The sequence below is a fragment of the Mesoplodon densirostris genome, chromosome X (genome assembly GCF_025265405.1).
Source record: "Mesoplodon densirostris isolate mMesDen1 chromosome X, mMesDen1 primary haplotype, whole genome shotgun sequence".
NCBI classification, from domain to species: Eukaryota; Metazoa; Chordata; class Mammalia; order Artiodactyla; family Ziphiidae; genus Mesoplodon; species Mesoplodon densirostris.
Genome location: NC_082681.1, coordinates 126,315,310 through 126,342,656, shown reverse-complemented (window position 1 = coordinate 126,342,656; position 27,347 = coordinate 126,315,310).

The following is a 27,347-nucleotide window of genomic DNA, read 5'->3' as shown; positions in this document are numbered from 1 at the left end:
CATCATCACCCTCAGAGATCCCAGATGGGGATTCATGCATGATTCAGAGTTGAATGGGAAGATAGAGAAGTAGCAGTCATGAGCCTGCTCTTAGCTGTAACACCGCTCCGTGAGGAGTCGACATCCCTCTTTAAACAGGTGTTTTCCTCACCTTACAGGTGACCATCATCCCGTCAACACTAGAGGTGGTATAGTAGGAGGCATCAAGTTACCTTCCATCCTTGCTAAGGGCACTTGGGACATTCCTATCCATCCTGGCAATGTTACATCTCAAAGCCATGAATGTTTGCATGGTCTGTAGTCCTGAATCCCCGAAGATAAAACCATCTTTAAAACCCATTTTAATAGTTAGAATCTACCTCTAAAGCAGACTTATCTCATCTGATTGCTCTACTAACACAGTCTGTTTACCCCAAAGCAACAAGTACCCCTAAATTCATCACAGATGTTCAGAGCAGTAACAAGAATTATCACAAAATAATTTCCCATTCACCAACAAAAGTAATTGTAATTTCAGACTCAGCAAAGAGATCTGCTTCTTTCTGTTTTACTAATAAATCCAGGTTTGTTTTTCCCCCAGTTATTTATTTTTTTCTATTTATTCATTCTTTTATTTAATAGCATTCATTGTCTAAGTCACTGGCTTCAAATCCTTGCACTGTGGACACTCAGGAACTCTGAGTGCTGCGCAAAAGGATCTTTAATCCCTTTGCTCACCAAGTACTGGCTGCATAATGAATAAAAGTAGATCTTCCTACATTTGAACTGCTACTTTCAAATGTCTTCAGGTCTTGTGATTGATCAAATAATCATTTAAAACTGTTTTTGAAACAACAGTCACTTCTTTTCCTAGTACAAGTATTTGCTCAATCAACTAATACTAGAAACAGGTAAAATTATGTGACTTGGAAATTTTCCTGCTGGTATAAAGGGGTCTTCAAACTCATAAGGATTAGGAAACTCCCATCTAAGACCTGCAAAGCTGCCTCCTCTCCCATCGTGAATTAATGTCCGTAAGTGGACTTTCCAAATCCTTGAGCAACAGGAGCCACTCTGACCCAACTACATCACAAAACTGCTGGAGCAGAACCTGGGACAGATGTCTGGGATGTTAAAGGAAAATGAACAAAACCCTTTACAACCAAAGAAAAAACGCTTTTGCTGATATAAAGTGATTGTTTCCTTCCTCTTTCTGAAAAATCCTTTAACACCACAACTTCTTTCCAAACAGAAAGGAAGCATAGCACCTAGAAGGAACAGGATGAGAAACCAAGGGACCCCAGGCACCTGGCCATTGAGTCTCTCCCCCAAGCATGCCCTTGTCCTGCTTTTTACTTCCCTAGGTGTTCCCGGGAGGCAGTGCCCAGTTAATGCATTAGTCAGCACCCTCACTTTTCAGATAACCTTCTGCCTCTTTCTCTGGCTACTCATGTGCCTGAGATTGAAGCTGTAGGAAGATGAGTAGCCAGCTACGAATCCTCCAGAGGCAGCACGTGCAACGGGCCAAACATCTCTGCGGTTCTGGTTAAACAGTCAGTACCTCTTTTTCAATAAGCTGCAATTGAAGTCCAGGTGGGGCAGACGGAGGACTAACACTGCTGGTGCACCTGAGCTCCAGTCCCAAGATCAAGAGAGAAGATGTGATGACTAGTTCACTTCCACTGAAGTTTTTCCTAGAGAAATTAATTGGAAAAACAGATACAAGTATTATATGATATGTATCTCTTGCTTCAAGTTTCAACAGTAGGGACAGACAATTCTCCAAGAAACAAATTCCTTCTGGATAATAATCTCTTTTAGCTCATGTCCACACTTTACCCCTCGGATTTCAGTTCATCAGTGTGCAAAATGCGTGTTTTCTGTATTAACTGGGAGGGGGGAGGGTGAAGCTTCACGGCTGGATGAAACAAAGAAACAATGAAAGTTCTGTGCCCCGATGCTAAATCAGTACTATCAGCTTCCTATAGAAGAAAACATACCGTGATAAGGGATGGGGAGATTGCAGAGGAGTGGAAGGAGAGTACAGAGGGAAAGACAAAAACTTCATCACCTTCTATTGCCTACATGGGTTTTGGTGGACATTTTCTAAGGCTAGCTTAGCATACTTTCTATTCGGTATAATGATGGCCGGCTTCAGCATGAAACACACATTCCGCACATAATAAGCACCCAATAAATATTTATTAACAGCATCTGACCAATTCGAGACCAATTTAGAAGACTGCTTCTGTCTTTTTTTGCCAGCTTCCCGGGTCACCTCTACTTGATTTCAGCTCTCAGAATTCCTTTAACAAGGCTCAAGACTGAGAAGATAGTCCGAATTACTCTAAAACTTGCTCACTTTGTCCTGGTTTTATGCTCAGAAAATAATTTATTTCCTGAGGGAAATACGCCACCAATAGCTTTGCCTGTTTTTTCCTGTCTTCTGAATACTAGTTTTTAAAACATGAACCGTAAGGAAAATAAGAAACTGTCTTCATGGAAAATTACTTTATGGTGGGCATTTCCTCTAAAATAGTTCAAAACTCGGGTTGTATTTTTACCTGCACTTGACAATAATATTTTGCCACCTATGATTGTAAAAGGAGGGCCACACACTCTCCTCTAAGCTGGTAGTTTTGTTCACGGTTATTATTGAAGTCATTTTAGTTCTTTTTTTAGGTTTAGGGAAGTCTGGTCCTAAAGGAGTAATAAATCAACACTCAGAAATTTGAAAATATTGGGAGAGGCGTCTCATTTCCTCTTCCCAACTTTTAAATGCAGTTTTGTGATAAGTATAAATGAGTAAGCAGTGGTTCTTGAACTTCAGAATGCATAAGAATCCCGTGGAAAACTTGTTAAGATCCAGATTCCTGTGCCCACCACCAGAGATCTGATTCAGAAGGGGTTGCCTGAACACTGGGATTTCTAACAGGCTCCCAGGTGATGCTGATGCTGTGGGTCTACAGACCACTCTTTGAAGAGCCCTATCCTCATAGCCTGGATGAGTTCATGGAGCCATTCAAAACACCTGACATCCAGGATTACGTGAGGGTTCAAGTAATCCTGCCTAATAAGCGAGAATGGATATCAATATTTGGGCATCTTCACCTTTGGCTATACTAGAAATAGTATGCTTTGAGACCAGCTCCAGTTTGACACATGTGTTGTCACCATCATGACCCGTGCCTACCAATTCTGTTGTTAAGGCAGCATAACTGAGAAGGAGGGGAAAGCCTGCTTCCCTACCTTGAGAACTACTGGGTCAAATCAAACTTGAGGTCATTACAATAGAACTGTGGAAGGGAGAGAAAGCATCCAAGCAGATCCAGTCACTTTCTATGATAGCAGTTTAAAATACCATAACTCAAGAGGAATGGGTGAATTTGCTTCTGTGGGAAGCAAAATGGCGGGGGGGGGGGGGACAGTCACAAAAGTGTGGGGTGTATTTTCAATTAATTCACACCAGTTCTTTTTCCCACTTGAATTTTGTAGGAGCCTATCATACAGAACAGCAGGCTCTCAACAAACTGGCAGACATGATTCAAAGGAGATGGATTTCGTTGAAATGCATTCATATCATCTGCAGTCCTCATGCTGTTAATGCTCCATTTATTTGCTGTGCTGGTTGTGAGACCAACAGAAAGCACATTCTCTGAAGCATATAATAAATTCAAAAGATATTGAGGACTTCTGGATCTGGATGAGATGGAGGAAGCACAATTCACCCTATCCTCCCACTAATTACAACTAAAAAACCCTGGAAAAAACACATAAAGTAACTGTCTGAGAATTGAAAGTAAACAGACAAAAGTATGTTCAACAACATTAATCATTAGGGAAATGTACATGAAAACCACAATAAGAAATCACTACACAAGTATCAGAATGGCTTATAAAATAACCTGACAATACCAAGTGCTGATGAGGATGCAGAGCAACTCAGGAACTCTAATACGTTCCTGATGGGAACTCAAAATGGGACAGTCATTCCAGAAAAAAAATTGGCAGTTTCTCATAAAGGTCAACAGAACACCAAATAAACCAACATTCCTAAGTGATGATTATCCTAGAGAAATGAAACTTACATTCACACACAAACCTGTATGTGGGAGTTCCCTGGTGGCGCAGTGGTTAAGAATCTACCTGCCAATGCAGGGGACACAGGTTCGATCCCTGCTCTGGGAAGATCCCACATGCTGCGGAGCAACTAAGCCTGTGCACCACAACTACTGAGCCTGCGTGCTGCAACTATCGAAGCCCATGCGCCCTAGAGCCCGTGTGTCGCAACTACTGAGTCCACACGCCGCAACTACTGAAGCCGGCGTGCTCTAGGTCCTGCGTGTGCTGCGTGTGCCCGTGTGCTGCAACTACTGAAGGCTGCACACCTAGAGCCCGTGCCCCGCAACGAGAAGCCACCGCAGTGAGAAGCCTGCACACTGTAACGAAGAGTAGCCACCGCTCACCGCACCTATACAAAGCCCACATGCAGCAACAAAGACCCAATGCAGCCAAAAAGAAAAAAAAAAACCCCACAAAAACCAAAACCCAAAACCTGTATGTGAATGTTTACAGAAACCTTAAAGAGGAAAAAAAAGTCAATAGATGGATGAACTAACAAACTGTGATCCAAATAATGGAATGCTACTCAGTAATAAAAAGGATTGAACTAAGTATATATAAAGAACATAAGTGAACCTCAAATACGTTGTTCTAAATAAAACAAACTAAAAGAGGTTACATACTACATAATTCCATTTATTAAAAAAACCGAAAAAGCAAAACTATAGAGAATGATCAATGGTTTGTCAGGGAAAAGTGTAGGTTAGGGGTTGACAATAAAGGGGGCAGAATGAGGGAATCCGGGGGATTTTTTGCTGTTTAATCCTGATTATGGTGGTGGTTACAAGACTGCATGCATTTTTTGAGACTCACAGAACTTCACACCAAAATGAAAGTGAATTTCACTTATGTAAATTTAAAAATAAACAAAAAAACAGTATCTACTAAGGCTGAACATATGTGTATTTCAGGACCCAGCCATTCTACCTTTTGGTTTATATCCAACAGAAATGCACATATTTGTTCACCCAAAGACATGCACGAAAATGTCTGTAGTAATACTATTCACAATAGTCCAAATCTAAGAAAATGATACAAATGAACTTATTTACAAAACAGAAATAGATTCACAGACATAGAAAACAAACTTATGGCTACCAGAGGGGAAAGAGAGGGGAGGCGGGATAAATTAGGAGTTTGGGATTAACATATATACACTGAAATATATGTATAAAATAGATAACCAATAAGGACCTACTGTATAGCACAGGGAACTATATTCAAAATCTTGTAATAACCTATGATGGAAAAGAATCTGCAAAAGCATAGATTTATATATATTTATATATATATATATATATATATATATATATATATATATATAACTGAATCACTATGCTGTACACCTGAAACTAACACAACATTGTAAGTCAACTATACTTCAAATAAATAAATTTTAAAAAATGATCCAACAATGTAATGCATAAATAAATGTGGTTTGTTAATCCAATGGGAATTAATGAACTGCAACTACACATAATAATGTGGTCTGCTCTCACAAAAATAATGTTGAATTTTAAGAAGTGAAATATTAAAATGTGCATACTAGATGATTTCATTTACATGAAATTCAAAAGCAGGCAAACATTAAGGTGTTAGAAGTTGCGGTAACATTTACCCTTGCTGGGCTAGTGACTGAAAGGGGAAACAGAGGTCCTATGGGGGTGATGGTAATGCCCTATTTTTTTTCTTTTCTTTTTATTTTTTTTGGTAATGCTCTATTTTTGATCTGGGTGCTGTTGATATGTGTCTGTTCAGTTTGTAAAAATTTATCAAGCTATGACCTTTTGATTAGTATGCTTTACCTATGTTATACTTCAATATAATGTGAATATACATAGATTTTTCTGGGAAGAGGTTCCACAGATTTCATCAGTTTTGCAAAGGGGTTCTGGCCTCAAAAATAAGTGTAACTATCAAACTGGAAAACAAAGAGCAGATCTTGGATGGCATTAGGATTGTGGGTTAACTGCAACTTTTTTCTGGATTTTCCTAAATTGAACAAGTCAGAGTCTTGTTCTGCTTAAAGAAGTTGGTGGTCATGTGACATTTTCCACCCCAGCTATATTTATTAGAAAGCTTGTTCTGTGTTTTCCCAGGACTGCAGGGTTTCCCAGGACTAAGGACTTCCCCTGCTAAAGATGGGTAAGTCCTGGGCAAACCAGAACGGTAGTGGAAGACTCCTGTTCTGCTTTTTTTTGGAAAGAATACATCTTAAAAGTCCAGTGTCATTAGAGTTATGGGGCTTCAGGAATCACCTGCCCTCATAGAAGCACCCAGATGGGTTTTTTGGGGAAACGGAGTGGAATTTCCAGCAGTTCCTGTGTTAGAAGAAAACTAACACGGGTTAGGGCAGTGTTTAGAATTTTTCTGGTGTTCTGAGGATGAGGGCTGCCACAGCACCTGGCCTTTAATCAACACTCTGTAGGATTTCTCCTTTCATCTCTTATGCTAAATATGGGGACTTGGTTTCCTGTCACTTCAGCTGTCTGCAATTTCAGCAGTGGTTTCAGGACAAGTGATTAAATGAATGTCTTTCGGAGTCCTTGCTGGTGGATCAGATTTAGCCAAGGCAATCATGTGTCTCCGTACAACGCGTTCCCTAATGCCCAGAGAGAAGGCACAAATGGCCCAGGAGCCCTTGAGGATTTTCATTGTGGTGGTTTCTCTCTTCAGAATTGTGGGTTTTGATGTTTTTCTCTTATAACAGGTAAACACCACTTAAAAATATTCTCTATAAGACAATAAAAACTTGTCCCCTTAAGAAACGACCAAGACATGTTTCCTTTTGTCTTTTTTAAATAGATGCTTTCTTTGCCTTGTTTCATAATCATGCTTTCTGCACTTGTGATTAACAAATGATCTCTACATGGAGTGGAGGAACAGACAAAGTGGCCGGATTCTCTAAACATTGTAGAAAATTATAATGTAGGCTAGTGGACAACATGTTTTACTTTTTAACCTGGTTTTTTGTTTGTTTGTTTGTTTGTTTGTTTTTGCGGTACGCGGGCCTCTCACTGTTGTGGCCTCTCCCGTTGCGGAGCACAGGCTCCGGACGCGCAGGCGCAGCGGCCATGGCTCACGGGCCCAGCCGCTCCGCGGCATATGAGATCCTCCCGGACCGGGGCACGAACCCGTATCCCCTGCATCGGCAGGTGGACTCTCAACCACTGCGCCACCAGGGAGGCTCTTTAACCTGGTTTTAAATCTCCTCTAAAGGAACACATCTACACATGGATTTTGTTAGGTGATACAGGGTCCAACTCTAGCCTCTAGAAAAGCTGCCATGATTGGTATGAAAACTAGAAAAAGGGCAGAGAGAGAATGTAATTGATAACAAGCTTACTGAGCATTGAGTACTTAAGAAATTTCTGACTGTGCATCTATATAGATATCTGACCATATGTGTCTATTTCTGTGTCTATACCTATATTATCCTTACACATATATACACATATAAGGATATATATGTGTCCACATTTATTATACACATATATCCTTATTTAATCTTCTCAACAACTTTTGAGTATATTATGATCTGTTTTATAAATGATAATCTAAGATTGAGAGAGATGAAGTAATTTGCCTTAAGTATGCACAGAAAACAACAGAGAAAAGATTTGAAGCCAGTTCTTCTCGATGCCTAGTGATACATCAGGGGCTTTATGACCAATGCGGGCCTGGGAAATAAAACAATCCATTTTACAAAGGAGGACTTGAGCTGGGGGTTTTCAGGATAACTTTGTTTCAGATCATTCAAGAGAACAATGAAAACAAATGAAAGGGCAGAAATTTGTGAGCTTTGATGTTTGCAGCTGTGAGGACTTCAGTGTGTTTGCGGGGAGAAGAAATAAACCAGCACCCAAGGTCTACCTGGGGTGATGGTGAGGGGAAAAAATGAGATGCCCAGATTGCAGGGGGAGGAGAGCGGCTTGAACCCCAGGTAAGGCGTGCTGGCTCAGGTGGCCCAAAATTCCCCCTTGGCATTGAGAGTGGTGACTGAAACCCAAATGAAGCCATTTTATATTCTATTCATGGCACTATACACCTTTATCTTGAGTGTCTACTCTTTGAAGTGACAGACTTCTCTAAGATTAGCCAAATTAAATATGAGTAAATCCCACATTTGTGGATCGACCTCAGACATTGTAACTCAGATTGTTTTTGAATATTTGGATATGTTTTCCCTTAGTTTTCAATGTATTTATCACTACTTTCCATCCTTGAGATGTGTCTGAACAGTCATCTCAGCTAGAAGGCAAGCAGAGAGGTTGATAATACTGTATTTGCTTTAGAATCTTGGAAATCAGAGATTGAGCTGATCCTGCTTCCCAGCATTATCTGCATGGGAGCACCAAATTATTATAAATCCAACATACTTCCCAAGTGCATTCAGTCTGAAGGATTCAAACTATTTTACAAATTCTTTATTAATCCTCACAATATGTGACAGAGGGACCCGCTGTCAAATGTCGGGCCCATTTTACAGATGGAGGATTTGAGCAGCTTAACCAAAGACGTGTCAGCCACATCCTCAAAGGAGTGTGGATCCAGCCCAGCCGTGACCCTGGACCTGCTTGTTCCTGGCTGTTGCTCTTCTTTATTACAGAATGTGGCTTCTCTGGGTTTCACTCTGGTGCTGGTCTTTGGCTGGTTACTAGGCAACTTGAGCTATCACAGCCTGGCTGGTTCAAAATACCAGAGCATCAAAGTCCTATAAAAATGAGGCGAAATCTTCTCATTATACATGTGTTAAATTTAGTTTAGTACAATGCCATTCCAGTGAGGATCAGCCAGGAAAAACAAAAAGCTTTGAGGGGCAACCAAACAGTGTGCATCTGATGGATTGGGTTAATTTTAGGCTGATAATTATTACAGGTGTCTTAGCGCACAGAAGAGAAAGACAGTACAGCTGCTTGCTCAAGAGAGCATCGAGCCAAAGGCACTCAAATAAATACTTGTACCTCATGGAAAGATGATGTAAAGGGGATGATGAGGGGTCAAGATGGAAGAGAGAAATTATCCAATAACCAGGGCAACTTGATCTTGGCTGCTTTGAGCTTTCCCAGTGATTTCAAAACAGGGAAGCAAAAAGGTGAAGGTGAAGGGAACAGCACCCCAGCTATTTATTTCTAAAGCATTGAGAGGAATGCCTTGTAAGAGTAAGAGGAGGAAAACGAGCTCCGTGCAGTCATTTACAATTCTCAGTGAGTGGATCCACATGGGCCCAGTTATGGGAAGCGGGTTTTGTCTTTGAGGAAAGAGGAGGGTATGAGATATGGTCCTGGGCCTCATAAACATCAGGCCTGCAGCACAGTCCTTACACATAGGGAGGGAGGGGCTAACTGAGCCTCTAGCTTTCCATCGACCCTGCATATGTTGCTGGGAGTGTTTTCACTCCATTCTGTTTAAAGAGGGGGCATTTTGACCAGACCTAACAAGTAAAAAGTTCAAATTTTCTTAGTTTTTCAAAGTGTGGCTACTCAAGTCTTATTATAAAACTATACTAATCAAGACAATGTGGTATGAGCAAAAACATAGAAAAAAAACTATCAGTGAAAAAGAATATAGACTCAAGAAATATACTCAGACACATACAGACAACTGATTTCCAACAGAGGTGCAAAGGCAATTCAGCAGAAAAAGGATGATGTTTTTCAACAAGAGTTGCTGAAACAATTGGATATCTATATGCAAATACATGAACTTTGAACCATGCCTCACACCATACCCCTAAATTCATACAGAATAGAGCATAGAGCTAAACGAAAAATCTAAAACTATGAAAGTGCTAGAAGAAAATATACTAGAAAAATCTATGTGAGCATGGGTTAAGCAAAGATTTCATAGATATCACACCAAAAACACAATTCATAAAATAAAAATTAGATAAATTTGACTTTACCAAAATTAAAAACTTCTGCTCCTATTGTATGTCCGCTATACCTCAATAAAGCTGTTTAAAATAATTTTTTTTTTTTTTTTTTTTTTTGCTGTACGCGGGCCTCTCACTGCCGTGGCCTCTCCCGTTGCGGAGCACAGGCTCCGGACACACAGGCTCCGTGGCCATGGCTCGCGGGCCCAGCCGCTCCGCGGCATGTGGGATCCTCCGGGACCGGGGCACGAACCCGTGTCCCCTGCATCGGCAGGCGGACTCTCAACCACTGCGCCACCAGGGAAGCCCTAAAATAATTTTTTTAAAAAACCAATTGCGTGGGACAATCTACCCCTGAGATGTACTTCACACCCCGCCCCACTCAACCTCACAGCTGGGCAGAAGAACTCTGTCAAAATGTGTCTCTTAAAACCCCTCTGATTCCACGTGGCTCTGCCCAGGGAGCCGCTCTGACTCTGCAATATCACCCTGAATACGACAGACCATAAAAGGGATGACAAAGTACCTGCTGTCACAATTACAACCCTAATGTGAACACTAGCCAGTAGCTTATGCTTGCTCAAGAAAGAGATGCTATTTTCACTTCTTCCGAGTTCTAGCTAATGCAATACACCTTAAAAAGTAAAGATGCTATGTAAATATTGGAAGAGAGACATATTATCCTGATTTGCAAATGATACAGTGGTTTCCTAGAAAAACGTTCAGGCACAATTAAAAGTAAATTATTAGATTACAAGTAAAATAATTTAGTAAGGTACCAGTTAACAGGAAAAATACTTTAAAGATCAATTCATTTACTGGTAGAAACCAGATAGAAATGAAAATGGGAAAAAAATACCATACACATCCCATTAACAATAGAGACAAAAGTTACAAAATACATAGGGAAAAATTTAACAAAGAAAGTGTAAGATTTATTTGAGAGAGCTATAAATTTTATTGAGCAACATAAAACAAGGCCTGAATAAGTGTAGAGACAACACCATGCTCCTGGATAGAAAGCTGTAATATAATAAAAACATCAATCCTTTCCAAATAAATATATCAATTTCAATCAGAAACAAAACAGGCTTTCTTTTAAAATTTAAAATGATTAAAGAAATGCACATAAGAAAACAAAGTATGCAAAACTGCCAAGAATGTTTTTGAGAAGGTAGAAAATACGGAGAGATTTATCCTCCCTACTATTAAAAGCTACTGTATTCCAGAATCTTCCTCTCAGCATCTGCTTCTGAGGAGCCCAACATGACACAGTTATGAACAGTCTGTCACTAAACCATATTTTAATGGGGATGCCAGAATTCAATTTCAACAGTGGCTTTTATACAGATAAAAGAGCATGAAAGAAAAGTGAGTTTAAGTTTTTTAACATCTTTACTGGAGTAAAATTGCTTTACAGTGTTGTGTTAGTTTCTACTTTACAACAAAGTGAATCAGCTTTACGTATACATATATCCCCATAATTCCTCCCTCCTGCATCGCCCTCCCACCCTCCCTATCCCACCCCTCTAGGTGGACACAAAGCACCGAGCTGATCTCCCCGAGCTATGTGGCTGCTTCTCACTAGCTATCTACCTTACGTTCGGTAGTGTATATATGTCCATGCCACTCTCTCGCTTTGTCCCAGCTCTCACCTTCCCCCTCCCCACATCCTCAAGTCCATTCTCTACATCTGTCTCTTTATTCCTGTCCTGCCCCTAGGTTCTTCAAAACCATTTTTATTTTGCTTTTTAGATTCCATATATATGTGTTAGCATACGGTATTTGTTTTTCTCCTTCTGACTTACTTCATTCTGTATGACAGACTCTAGGTCCATCCACCTCACAACAAATAACTCAATTTCGTTTCTTTTTATGGCTGAGTAATATTCCATTGTATATATGTGCCACATCTTCTTTATCCATTCATCTGTCGATGGACACTTAGGTTGCTTCCATGTTCTGGCTATTGTAAATAGAGCTGCAATGAACACTGTGGTACATGACTCTTTTGGAATTATGGTTTTCTCAGGGTATATGCCCAGAAGTGCGACTGCTGGGTGGTATGGTAGTTCTATTTTAAGTTTTTTTAAGGAACCTCCATACTGTTCTCCATAGTGGCTGTATCAATCTATATTCCCACCAACAGTGCAAGAGGGTTCCCTTTTCTCCACACCCTCTCCAGCATCTATTGTTTGTAGATTTTTTGATGATGGCCATTCTGACTGGTGTGGGGTGATACCTCATTGTAGTTTGGATTTGCATTTCTCTAATGATTAGTGATGTTGAGCATCGTTTCATGAGTTTGTTGGCAATCTGTATATCTTCTTTGGAGAAATGTCTATTTACGTCTTCTGTCCATTTTTGAACTGGGTTTTTTGTTTTTTTCATATTCAGCTGCAAGACTTGCTTATAAACTTTTGGAGATTAATCCTTTGCAGTTGCTTCATTTGCAAATATTTTCTCCCATTCTGAGGGTTGTCTTTTCATCTTGTTTGTGGTTTCCTTTGCTATGCAAAAGCTTTTAAGTTTCATTAGGTCCCATTTGTTTTTGTTTTTACTTCCATCTCTCTAGGAGGTGGGTCAAAAAGGATCTTGCTGTGATTTATGTCATAGAGTGTTCTGCCTATGTTTTCCTCTAAGAGTTTGATAGTGTCTGGCCTTACATTTAGGTCTTTAATCCATTTTGAGCTTATTTTTGTGTATGGTGTTAGGAAGTGGTCTAATCTCATACTTTTACATGTCCCTGTCCAGTTTTCCCAGCACCACTTATTGAAGAGGCTGTCTTTTCTCCACTGTATATTCTTGCCTCCTTTATCAAAGATAAGGTGACCATATGTGCGTGGGTTTATCTCTGGGCTTTCTATCCTGTTCCACTGATCTATATTACTGTTTTTGTGCCAGTACCACACTGTCTTGATTACTGTAGCTTTGTAGTATAGTCTGAAGTCAGGGAGCCTGATTCCTCCAGCTCCGTTTTTCGTTCTCAAGATTGCTTTGGCTATTCGGGGTCTTTTGTGTTTCCATACAAATTGTGAAATTTTTTATTCTAGTTCTGTGAAAAATGCCAGTGATAGTTTGATAGGGATTGCATTGAATCTGTAGATTGCTTTGGGTAGTAGAGTCATTTTCACAATGTTGATTCTTCCAATCCAAGAACATGGTATATCTCTCCATCCCTTTGTATCATCTTTGATTTCTTTCATCAGTGTCTTACAGTTTTCTGCATACAGGTCTTTTGTCTCCTTAGGTAGGTTTATTCCTAGGTATTTTTTTCTTTTTGCTGCAATGGTAAATGGGAGTGTTTCCTTAATTTCCCTTTCAGAATTTTCGTCATTAGTATAAAGTAATGAAAAGATTTCTCTGAATTAATTTTGTGTCCTGCTACTTTGCCAAAATCATTGATTAGCTCTAGTAGTTTTCTGGTAGCATCTTTAGGATTCTCTATGTATAGTATCATGTCATCTGCAAACAGTGACAGCTTTACTTCTTCTTTTCCGATTTGGATTCCTTTCATTTTTTTTTCTTCTCTGACTGCTGTGGCTAAAACTTTCAAAACTATGTTGAGTAACAGCGGTGAGAGTGGACAACCCTGTCTTGTTCCTGATCTTATAGGAAATGGTTTCAGTTTTTCACCATTGAGAACGATGCTGGCTGTGGGTTTGTCATATATGGCCTTTATTATGTTTAGGTAAGTTCCCTCTATGCCTACTTTCTGGGGGGTTTCTATCATAAACTGGTGTTGAATGTTGCTGAAAGCTTTTTCTGCATCTATTGAGATGATAGTACGGTTTTTATCCTTCATATGGTGTATCACATTGATTGATCTGCGTATATTGAAGAATTCTTGCATTCCTGGGATAAACCCCACTTGATCATGGTGTATGGTCCTTTTAATGTGCTGTTGGATTCTGTTTGCTAGTGTTTTCTTGAGGATTTTTGCATCTATGTTCCTCAGTGATATTGGCCTGTAGTTTTCTTTCTTTGTGACATCTTTGTCTGGTTTTGGTATCAGGGTGATACTGGCCTCATAGAATGAGTTTGGGAGTGTTCCTCCCTCTGTTATATTTTGGAAGAGTTTGAGAAGCATAGGTGTTAGCTCTTCTCTAAATGTTTGATAGAATCTACCTGTGAAGCCACCTGGTCCTGGGCTTTTGTTTGTTGGAAGATTTTTAACCACAGTCTCAGTTTCAGTAGTTGTGATTGGTCTGTTTATATTTTCTACTTCTTCCTGGTTCAGTCTCAGAAGGTTGTGCTTTTCTAAGAATTTGTCCATTTATTCCAGGTTGTCCATTTTATTGGCATATAGTTGCTTGTACTAATCTCTCATGATGCTTTGTATTTCTGCAGTGTCAGTTGTTACTTCTCCTTTTTCATTTCTAATTCTATTGATTTGAGTCTTCTCCCTTGTTTTCTTCATGAGTCTGGGTAATGGTTTAACAATTTTGTTTATCTTCTCAAAGAACCAGCTTTTAGTTCTATTGATCTTTGCTATTGTTTCCTTCATTGCGTTTTCATTTATTTCTAATCATATCTTTATGATTTCTTTCCTTCTGCTAACTTTCTCGGTTTTTTGTTCTTCTTCTGCTAATTGCTTTAGGTGTAGGTTTAGGTTGTTTGAGATGTTTCTTGTATATTGAGGTACGACTGTATTGCTATAAACTTCCCTCTTAGGGCTGCTTTTGCTGCATGCCATAGGTTTTGGGTCGTCGTGTTTTCATTGTCATTTCTTTCTAGGTATTTTTTGATTTCCTCTTTGATTTTTCAGTGATCTCTTGGTTATTAAGTAGTGTATTGTTTAGCCTCCATGTGTCTGCATTTTATACAGATTTTCCCCTGTAATTGATATCTAGTCTCATAGCGTTGTGGTCAGAAAGATACTTGATACAATTTCAATTTTCTTAAATTTACCACGGCTTGATTTGTGATCCAAGATATGATCTATCCTGGAGAATGTTCCATGAGCACTTGAGAAAAAAGTGTATTCTGTTGTTTGGGGATGGAATGTCCTATAAATATCAATTAAGTCCATCTTGTTTAACGTATCATTTAAAGCTTCTGTTTCCTTATTTATTTTCATTTTGGATGATCTGTCCATTGGTGAAAGCGGGGTGTTAAAGTCCCCTACTATGACTGTGTTACTGTCGATTTCCCCTTTTATGGCTGTTAGCATCTGCCTTATGTATTGAGGTGCTCCTATGTTGGGTGCATAAATATTTACAACTATTATATCTTCTTCTTGGATTGAGCCCTTAATCATTATGTAGTGTCCTTCTTTGTCTCCTGTAAGAGTCTTTATTTTAAAGTCTATTTTGTCTGATATGAGAATTGCTACTCCAGCTTTCTTTTGATTTCCATTTGCATGGAATATCTTTTTCCATCCCCTCACTTTCAGTCTGTATGTGTCTCTAGGTCTGAAGTGGGTCTCGTGTAGACAGCATATATATGGGGCTTGTTTTTGTATTCATTCAGCCAGTCTATGTCTTTTGGTTGGAGCATTCAATCCATTTACATTTCAAGTAATTATCAATATGCATGTTCCTATTACCATTTTCTTAATTGTTTTGGCTTCGTTATTGTAGGTATTTTCCTTCTGTTGTGTTTCTTGCCTAGAGAAGTTCCTTTAGCATTTGTTGTAAAGCTGGTTTGGTGGTGCTCAATCCTCTTAGCTTTTGCTTGTCTGCAAATGTTTTAATTTCTCCATCGAATCTGAATGAGATCCTTGCTGGGTAGAGTAATCTTGGTTGTAGGTTTTTCCCTTTCATCACTTTAAACTTGTCTTGCCACTCCCTTCTGGCTTGCAGAGTTTCTGCTGAAAGATCAGCTGTTAACTTTATGGGGATTCCCTTGTATGTTATTTGTTGTTTTTCCCTTGCTGCTTTTAATATTTTTTCTTTGTATTTAATTTTTGATAGTTTGATTAATATGTGTCTTGGCGTGTTTCTCCTTGGATTTATCCTGTATGGTGTTCTCTGCACTTCCTGGACTTGACTGACTACTTCCTTTCCCATATTAGGGAAGTTTTCAACTATAATCTCTTCAAATATTTTCTCAGTCCCTTTCTTTTTCTCTTCTTCTTCTGGGACCCCAAAAATTCGAATGTTGGTGCATTTAATGTTGTCCTAGCGGTCTCTGAGACTGTCCTCAATTCTTTTCATTCTTTTCTCTTTATTCTGCTCTGCGGTAGTTATTTCCACTATTTTATCTTCCAGGTCACTTCTCCGTTCTTCTGCCTCAGTTATTCTGCTATTGATCCCTTCTAGAGAATTTTTAATTTCATTTATTGTGTTGTTCATCATTGTTTGTTTGCTCTTTAGTTCTTCCAGGTCCTTGTTAAACGTTTCTTGTATTTTCTCCATTCTATTTCCAAGATTTTAGATCATCTTTACTCTCATTATTCTGAATTATTTTTCAGGTAGACTGTCTATTTTCTCTTCATTTGTTTGGTCTGGTCGGTTTTAACCTTGCTCCTTCATCTGCTGTGTGTTTCTCTGTCTTCTCATTTTGCTTAACTTACTGTGTTTGGGGTCTCCTTTTTGCAGGCTGCAGGTTCATAGTTCCTTTTGTTTTTGTTGTCTGCCTCCTGTGGCTAAGGTTGGTTCAGTGGGTTGTGTAAGCTTCCTGGTGGAGGGGACTAGTGCCTGTGTTCTGGTGGATGAGGCTGGATCTTGTCTTTCTAGTGGGCAGGACTGCATCCGGTGGTATGTTCTGGGGTGTCTGTGACCTTATTATGATTTTAGACAGCCTCTCTGCTAATGGGTGGGGTTGTGTTCCTGTCTTGCTAGTTGTTTGGCATGGGGTGTCCAGCAGTGTAGCTTGCTGGTCCTTGAGTGGAGCTGGGTCTTAGTGTTGAGATGCAGATCTCAGGGAGAGGTTTTGCTGTTTGATATTACATGGAGCCGGGAGGTCTCTAGTGGACCAATGTCCTGAACTCGGCTCTCCCACCTTAGAGGCACAGGCCTGACTCCCAGCCAGAGCACCAAGACCCTGTCAGCCACACAGCTCAGAAGAAAAGGGAGAAAAGAAGAAAGAATTTTTTAAAAAATTAAAAACAAAGAAAGAAGAGAGAAACCAATCCAAAACACAAATCCACCAATGATAACAAGCACTAAAAACTATACCAAAAAAATAAATGGACAGACAGAAGCCTAGGACAAATGGCAAAAGCAAAGCTATACAGACAAAATCACACAAAGAAGCATACATATACACACTCACAAAAAAAGAAAAAGGAAATATATATATATATTTATATATTAAAAAAGGAAGAGAGCAACCAAATCAATAAGCAAATCTACCAATGATAATAAACTGCAAATACTCAACTAAGATAAACATAAAACCAGAAACAAATTAGATGCAGAAGGCAAACCCCAAGTCTACAGTTGCTTCCAAAGTCCACCGCCTCAATTTTGGGATGATTCATTGTCCAAATCAGGTATTCCACCGATGCAGGGTACATCAAGTTGATTGTGGAGATTTAATCTGCTGCTCCTGAGGCTGCTGGGAGAGATTTCCCTTTCTTTTCTTTGCACAGCTCCCAGGGTTCAGCTTTGCGTTGGTCCCGCTTCTGTGTGTTACGTCACCTGAGGATGTCTGTTCTTCGCTCAGACAGGACGGGGTTAAAGGAGCAGCTGATTCGGGGGCTCTGGCTCACTCAGGCCAGGGGGGAGGGAGGGGCATGGAGTGAGGGGCGAGCCTGTGGCGGCAGAGGCCGGCATGACGTTGCACCAGCCTGAGGCCGCCGTGCGTTCTCCTGGGGAAGTCGTCCCTCGATCACGAGACCCTGGCAGTGGCGGGCTGCACAGGCTCCTGGGAGGGGAGGTGTGGAGAGTGACCTGTGCTCGCTCACAGGCTTCTTGGTGGCGGCAGCAGCAGCCTTAGCATCTCATGCCTGTCTCTGGGGTCCACGCTGATAGCCCCAGCTCGCGCCCATCTCTGGGGCTCGTTTACGCAGTGCTCTGAATCCCCTCTCCTCACGCACCCCGAAACAATGGTCTCTTGCCTCTTGGGCAGCTCCAGACTTTTCCCAGACTCCCTCCCGGCCAGCCGTGGTGCACTAGCCCCCTTCAGGCTGTGTTCATGCCGCCAACCCCAGTCCTCTCCCTGGGATCTGACCTCCGAAGTGCGAGCCTCAGCTCCCAGCCCCGCCCGCTCTGGCGGGTGAGGAGAGAAGCCTCTCGGGCTAGTGAGTGCTGGTCGTCACCAATCCTCTGTGCCGGAATCTCTCCGCTTTCCCTTCCACACCCCTGTTGCTGCGCTCTCCTCCGCGGCTTCAAAGCTTCCCCCCTCCGCCACCTGCAGTCTCCGCCCGCGAAGGGGCTCCTAGTTGTGTGGAAACCTTTCCTCCTTCACGGCTCCCTCCCACTGGTACAGGTCCCGTCCCTATTCTTTTGCCTCTGTTTATTCTTTTTTCTTTTGCCCTACCCAGGTACGTGGGGAGTTTCTTGCCTTTTGGGAGGTCTGAGGTCTTCTGCCAGCATTCAGTAGGTGTTCTGTAGGAGTTGTTCCACATGTAGATGTATTTCTGATGTATCTGTGGCGAGGAAGGTGATCTCCACGTCATACTCCTCCGCCATCTTGAAAGTCTCGAGTTTAAGCTTTTTAAAACGATATGTTACAGCCAACTGGGTCTCAGGTGGGCTATGGCTCCAGAAAGCAGTCCTCATGATCCCTTTCCCACTGTCTTCTGCCTGGGCTTTGCTTTTTAAACATTTGCCTTTGTGACCTGGTCCTCTTTTCTTTCTTGACTGGATCATTTGGCTTGTTTCTCCTCCATCACAGCCCCTCCCTGTTTTGCTTGTAATTCTGTGAGTTGGCACCCCTCCTGGTGCCTTGCTCTGGCTTGGCCACCTTTATGTTCCACTTGGCTTTGGCTCAAGATCCAGCACTTTTTCTCCCTTGCCCCATTCTTGCAGGCAGTTCCAGAATTCCAGATTTAGTCACAGCCTCATTCACAATTACACTGCTCCCTCCCTGGAGAAAACTGCCTCCAGTGGATTATGACAAGTGGCTAGACTCTGAGTGATTTGGAGTCTGGGGCCATGTCCTATTTACCAGCCAGGCATGGATATTGTAGTTGCATTAGTACCACGATCTAAGAGGCTTAAACAACAGAAATTTATTTCCTCACATTTCTGAAAGGTAGAAGTCCAAGATTAAGTTGTCAGCAGAGGTGGTTTCTTCTGAAGGCCTCTTTCTTTGGCTTGTAGACTGCCAGCTTCTCCCTCTGTCTTCACATGGTCTTTCCTCTGTGCATGTCAGTGTCCTAATCTTCTATTCTTCTAGGGACACGAGTCATATTGGACTATGGCCAACCCCAATGATCTCATTTAACCTTAATTACCTCTTTAAAGATGCTATCTCCAAATACAGTCCCATTCATAGTTTCTTCAGTGATGCTTACTTAGTCTAGCAGGTACAGAGTGGTAGGGTGGTAAAAGAGGGGCTTAATGAATGACCTGCTGACTTAAGCAGTTGACAGGAATGTTCTGATTCCTTGAATCCTCTGGAAAGGAAGAAGATTCCAAGCATCTGCCTCCTGAAGGAGGTCCAGAATTACTGCATTTGCTGAATGATTAGTATCTCTTTCCAGAGGGTACCACAATCAGGGTAAGACCCTACTGAAGTCCAAGCTGAGTTATGTAGCATGTCAGCATGTCCTTGTGTGTCCTGTGGCTCCCAGGAAATGCTTGCAGTTGACTTACATGGAACTAGCATTCTCCCTCTTACTCAGTTCCTGGCTGAAACCCTTTCCCTCTCCTGTGTGGCTATGGCTCACCTACTTTCAGTGTTTTCAGTGTTCTCTGCAATGCCAACAGCCAGCATTCTGCAAGGTGGCAGCATGGGGGCAGTGGACCCATCTCTGATCTGGGACTCACCTGGCCTTGTTCTACTCCATTCTGACACTGGACATTGGGTGTCTGTGAAAACCACAAGGGGGGAGGCTTTTTTAAAGCCATCAGTGTGATTCAATATCCACAAATCGATCAACGCAATACACCACATTAACAAAATGAAGGATAAAAATTTGATCAATGCAGTAGATGCAGGGTGGTATGGAAGACATACAGATTGCTAGCAAACACATGAAAAGATTCTCAACATCAGTAATCATCAAGGAAATGCAAATCAAAACCACAATGAGATTATCACCTCACAACTGTCAGAATAGCTATTATCAAAAAGACAAGAAATAACAAGTGCTGGAGAGGGTGGGGAGAAAAGAGAACCCTCATGCACTGTTCATGGGAATGTAAATTGGTGCAGCCACTATGGAGAACAGTATGGTAGCTCCTCAAAAAATTAAAAATAGAACTACCATATAATCCAGCAGTTCCACTTCTGGGTATTTATCTGAAGAAAATGAAAACTAACTATAATTCAAAAAGATACATGCACCCCTATATTCATAGCAGCACTATTCACAATAGTCAAGACATGGAAACCAACCTAAATGTCCATCAACAGGTGAACGGATAAAGAAGATGTGGTATATACACACAATGGAATATTAGCCACAAAAAAGAATGAAATCTTGCCATTTGCAACAACATGGATGGACCTAGAGGTTATTATGCTAAGTGAAATAATTCAGACATACAAAGACAAATACCGTGTGATTTCACTTACATGTGGGATCTAAAAAACAAATAAACAAACAAAACAAAATAGAAACAGACTCATAGACACAGAGAACAAACTGGTGGTTGCCAGAGGGGAAGTGGGTAGGGGTTGGGGAAAATAGGTGAAGAGGAATAAGAGGTACAAACTTTCAGTCACAGAATAAGTCATAAGGATGTAATTCACAGCAAAAGGAATATAGTCAGTAATACCGTAATAACTTTGTATGGTGACAGATGGTCACTAGACTTATTGTGGTCAATTCACAATGTATTTAAATGTCAAAACACTATGTTGTGCATCTGAAACTAATATAATATCATATGTCAACTATACTTTAATCAAAAATTTTTAAATCAATAATAAAAAATCATGAAGGCCAGGCTCCATCCCTGACCAATCAGGTTGGCTCTGGAGGTGGGGCCCAGGCACCCCTATTTTCTAAATCTCCCAGATAGATTTCATGTGCAGCCATAGTGGAGAACCACCACTCTGATTTGAGTCTCACTTTCCTCATCTGTAGAAAAAGATGTTGGTAACTGATGAGTCCCAAGACAGTGTGCTATGAGCTACAATCCTAAGTTCTATTTCAAAATTACCAGGGCACTTCCTCTTCCAGTATTTCTTCCACTGATGTAGCTACTAAGATTTTCTTCCCCATAGCATGTTTACAGCATCACTGATGTCTGTCTCACTATTTAAGTTTGATAGGAAGTAAAGTGATTTTTCCCCTCCAAAGGAACTAAAAATGAAGGGGCAAAAATATAACTCAGTGTTCACTGAATGGAAAGAAAAGCACCATGATCTTTCCCATGCTCACTGAACTTGAACGCTCTATGGCGTGAATTTCAATGCCATTTCATGTCTCTAATCGCATCCCTTGAGCACAGAGGTCTGAGTACCATTGCTGCAGCTGGAGAGAGCAGGAAAGACACAGAGTTGAGCCAAACCAGTTTTTCGTTTTTGAAAAAGAACATGTCTGGGACTCGGAAAAATAGTTCAGATCAGAATCTACCAAGTAAGCCTAGAATAGATTTGAGTGGGCTGATGAGCAGAGCAGAGGCCACAAGGTTCTCGCCACAGGCCAAATGCTGAGTGAAGTAACAGGAGCACTTTGGCAGGGTTCTCGTCAAATAAGATGCTAAAATTCCATGCTCGAGTTACTTAACAAAACCCTCCTTGGATGATACATACCAGGTCTTCCTAAGGTAAAACTAAGTGGTGAGAATAATTTAGATATACTGATCAGCAGTGGTCTAAAGAGACTCTTTCTAGCTGTTTGATAAATGGAGTTAAAAAAAATTATCCCCTGCTGACTTGATAGGTCCAGGCACTCGGGCCATGGACTGCATGGCGGATAAAATATATAGTTGACCTCTACCCGCCAAGATACAATGTTTTCCAAAACTGTCAGTAGTGAAGAGAAAAGCTGATGGAAAGAAGCTCTGACGAAAGTCTGAATTTGGGTCTAGGACCTTCCAGAATGTATGAGAAGTCTGCCAGGACTGACTAGGAAAATAGCCAGCAGTTATTGAAATTTGCATGGACAGCAAGTGACACTCAGTGACATCTTCCACGATTCCATGAGATCAGATCCCAGAGGGAAAAAAAATCAAGGCTGGATAGAGGGTGTTGTCCATGATAGACAGAAGCAAGCAGACAGAATGCATCTACACAGGTAAGAATCAGAAACCTTGGGGTCAGAAGGCAGAATTGAGAAAGCCGGGCTCAAAGACTGGGCTCCAACAGTTGAAGGACTCAGTGAGACTCTAAAGTGAGACAGAAACTTACTCAGGATTCCAGCAACAAAAACAGAGTGATTAGTACAGAAACATCTGGGAATCAGGGGTTTTCTGATAGGATGACTGGGACTTTCTCAGTTTTAGCACTCAAAGTCCTACACCTAGGCCAACCTCTCAGACCTGGCAAAACAGGGACGGTAGAGCACCATACTGCTGTATAATCCTGAGCCAAGACCAGAGGTTTTCTGAGTAAGAGGAAGCCTGTTGTAAAGAAGATTATTAAAGTACACAGCTGATTTCAAGGTCAATGTCATAGAGGGGCTAGGGAATCAAGCATGCTCCTTATAGCTACCATACCTGGCCACGGGATCTTCTAAATGTCCTCTCATCTCTTTGGATTTCAGTTTCTTTATCTGCGAAATGATTACTTGGCTTTCAATCATTTTTATTTTTCTCTTTTAAGAGTAGCAGAATCCTTTCTTCAAATGATATCTTAACCAGAAAGGAATATATCCAGGAGCTAAAGTGGAGCCACTGGGTTGAAGCCAGGTTGGGGGTGTATAACCCAACCACTTTGCTCTACACTCAACCCTTCCCCATTCTTCCCCAGAAAGCCCGTGAAACATCTGTGCTGAACCTATACAGCTCTGAAAAACAGACTTTTAAAACCACCAACTAGATGAGTTTCAAGATCTCTCTGGATCAGAAATCCCACGATGCCTTGGCCATCTGCAGCATTATCACTATTTTTCAGAACTGGATTAGCTGCCCCTATTTGCAGAGTCCTGGCCTCAACATCTTTCTTTCTCTCCAACACACACACTAGTCAGAACACAGTCAAGGAACCAGCTTGATTGGGCTTTGCCTACCCTCCAAGTCAAATAACGTATAGAAAACATCCTGAAATAAGCATCTCTGGATTGTGGGAATATGGGTGACTGATTTCTTGTGATGTGTGTGTGTGTCTGTGAGTGCCTTTCTGTATTTTCTATAATTTGAATGTAATACGCATCCCTGGGGCTTGGACATGCTTTGGCCTGGTCTATCACATTTGACCTACTACCTCCCCCTGCTCAGAGACTCTTTTTCCTTGGCTCCTCCCTTTTGTCTGGCATCCCTACTTTGACAGTGCACTTTCTTCAGTTTCTCCTATATCATTTTCCGTCTTGCATTTCTTCTTCCCACTTTAGCTGGCAATGTGAGTTTCTATTATTAGCTTCAATGTCCCCTGTTCTCAGGGGACTGATCCAGCCCTAAGACACCACATTTTGTCTCCAGTGGGTCTCCCTAGGTGCTAATTCCCTGGTGAGGTCCTCTTGTTTTCCTGCCAAGAGCTTAGCCATCACTCTGTGGCCACCTCCCAGCCTTAGGGGGTGATCTACTCCTAGTTCCATTGTGTTTCTCTGTAAAGAGGATGTTCTCATGAAGAGGAGACAAGTTCTTGAGTTTGTTGACCCTGGATAGTACACTATTTGGTCTCCCTGAGCATAAAGACCCTCCAATTGAGCCTCAAGTGGCACCAAAGGATGTGTCCTTCCCTTTGCCATGCAAAGTGTTATGGATAGACGCTGATGACCTTATCGCCTTAAAAGAATCAGGACCACTAAGTCATAGTGAGATTCAGATAGTACGTTGGAAGGTGGTAGAAGAATCAGATGACAGCTGGTAATAAGAATATCTTTGGATGCTTTAAGAAAAAAAGGATGCTTAACAAAAGGGAAATCCTTTTTTCCAGTTTTTTACTGGGGTAGTTGCTTATGAGGAACACTCCATAGCCTGGCAACCAACTCAGTTTCAATCATTCTTATCTTCCATTACCTAGTACCTGACTCATACGTCAGCTGGTTCTCCTGGTCCTTTGCTTCCAGTATTAATTTATGACCTTGGCCTATTGGACCTGATCCTTCCTGATATCATTATCTATCAATAGCCCTGCATATTACAAACTATCCAACATTGCTACGTGCTGATCCTTAAGGAAAGATGGTGGTGGACAGATGTGAGTCAGGAAGAAACATTCCACCAGTGATTGATTTTGTGACTTTCAGCCTCTAACCTAAAGTCCCTAAACCTCATTTTCCATCTGCAAAACAGAAAAGAAGAACTGCCTCACAGGACTGTTGTGAAGACTAAACTATGATATTTATAAAATATTTGCCATAACGTCTGCTCATTAAAAGGTGCTGCCTATTATTTATATAGAACAGGGCTAATCAAAGTGTGGTTCATGGACCAGGGCTAGTTTTTCATTCCTGGTCTGTGAGGAAAAAAAGAGTACAGAAATTGAGAGTCAGCATTCAGAAACTTTTAGACTAGAAATTTCCTTTTTAAAAATAAGTCAATTCCCAACTATACTTACAGAAGCACTGATATAAATGGGACCTCAGTCGAGGAAATGTCTGTTGTACAGCTTAGCATACGTCACCTGGAAAGACATTCTTAAGAAATATTACATGACCTCTTCCCTTTCTGCTGGCCAGTTACCTTCTTGGTATTGTTGATTCTTGAAAGTCCTCCTGTCACACCATCACATTTGTGAACGACCTTTTTATCTTTTCTGCTCATCTCTTGGTGTCTGTTAAGAAAACACAAATTAACGTTAACATTTGTTCAAAACATAACTCAGAAAATCTGTTTCAAAAGCATGCAGGATGCATTCCAAGGCCAACTGGCACTTCTCATTTGTGTTACGCATGCCATTTCCCAAAGCTGTCAGGGGATAATTAAAAATCAGAGGGGAAAATTTAATTCTTTTCATGTTAAGGTATAGTGGCTGTAGTAGAGAGAAAGCATTAACATTTTCAGGGGAGGAGGGGAGGAGTGCTTGATTAAATCCAAAGAAAACAATCAATTCTACGCGTATGCTGTGGACACTTTATCCATTAGCTTCAGGACAAGAGTGGCATTTGGAGCACAGTCTTTTCAAGGCATTGGCACCAGGCCATTCCTGAAGCACACAGTCATTATGGAGACATTTAATTAGTGCATTTTGCATGATTGCCTATGGACACAGGCGGGCAATGTGCCATCTAGCCCTTTTAGGGTCAACTGACGGCTGGAGACGAAGCCAGCCTGCAAAGTCATGGTAAATTCGATGAGGTTAGGGACTCCATATTACTTCCATTTTTAATATCCCCCCATGCCCATAATAGAGCCTGGAATACAGTAGGCACTCAATAAAATATCTGTTGAATGAATCCATGATTTCAAGGTCCCCAAAGCTAGAATCCCTCCAGAAACCTGGTTTCATCCAGCATGCCTGGTTCTAGTAAATGACCGAACCAGGATTCAAACACAACTCTGGAGGTCAAGGCTCATGCTACTACAGCTTGCTGCAGAGATGACACCAGAAACAATTGCCATGCCCTCCATAACTGGGGTGGCCCCAGAATGCCCCCCTCCCCAGACTCCATGGGGCTTAGTTACCTGCCACTGCTCTCACTCCTCCCTAAAGAGGGGTATAGAGTGGTGCCTCTTAAGCTTATTACCAGGAAAATAGAACTGGACCCTTCTACTGTGGGCAAAGAAGTCCTCCCTCTCTCTATGATCCTCCACCAAATGTGTTCTGGCCATATCTTGAAGAACATAAGCTGGCCCTCAGGGGTACAAAAGGAGACATTACTGTAATAAACTGAAGTAGACAGCCAAAGTGGGATATGGTTCTAAAAATCCATTCCAGTCTCATCTTCATCATCCCTGGTTCAACAGCCTCACGTACTACATGACCCTTGAGCATCTTTCACTTGAATTTTTAAAAATACAGTATAAGAACTAACAACGGTGTTTAAGTAAACATGAAAGCACTTTCCAAGTAAATTGACCTCCTTTCTTTGATCAGCCAAAAAAAAAAAAAGTTTAATATGAGCTCCGTGTTGTGCCCTGAAGGGTGAAAAATTCAGACTTTGTTATATTGAGAGAGCAAAGGACTTTCAGACTCATAAACTCAGAGTCCTTTGGTTTCTCATCAATAATCCAATTTAGTGGCTTTATAAAGGGATGCTCAGGACTTAAAGGGTTATAAGAATTGGGTCCAGGAGAAAAATAGCGATGAAGGCATGGGTTAAGACTGGAAGAAAATAAGGAAGGCTAGTGTGAAGTAAGTCAGAAAGAGAAAAACAAATACCGTATGCTAACACATATATATGGAACTAAAAAAAAATGGTTCTGAAGAACCTAGGAGCAGGACAGGAATAAGGACGCAGACGTAGAGAATGGACACGGGGGACATGGGGAGGGGGGAAGGTAAGCTGGGATGAAGTGAGAGAGGGGCATGGACATATATTCACTACCAAACGTAAAATACATAGCTAGTGGGAAGCAGCCGCATAGCACAAGGAGATCAGCTAGGTGCTTTGTGACCACCTAGAGGGGTGGGATAGGGAGGGTGGGAGGGAGGGAGATGCAAGAGGGAAGAGATATAGGAACATATGTATATGTATAACGGATTCACTTCATTATAAAGCAGAAACTAACACACCATTGTAAAGCAATTATACTCCAATAAAGATGTTAAAAAAAAGAAAGAAAGGTTAGAAAGGAAGAGAAGCAAATCAAGAAATAATGAGTTGAAATTTCAAATCTTGCTCCTAATTAGTGCCTCTTCCTGGACTAAAAGCTATGAGAAGTATAAAGAATGGATTTCTGTGTCATCTTTAGGTGAAATATATCTTACATTTAACTAAATAATTATATAAGAATTTAAAACCAAGTGCAAAGTCATAACAGAGCATAGAAAACATGTGCTAGAGCTGATAAGGAAGAAGAGAAAGTAAAGTTGAGTCACACCTTGCAAAACAGAGGTAAAGAAGAAAAGGAAAGGGAGTTAAAGGTCAGAGAGAAGAGTTTGAACTTGATCTCATGGGCAATGGTGGCTTGTTTGTGAAAGCGTCCTGGCTGGGAACAGAGGGTGTACTCAAATGAGTTAATTGAAGAGGGTTTACTAAAAGGGCTGTTTACAAAGGCCTATGGTCAGGATGAAAGGAAGTCAATTAGAACAACAACAACAG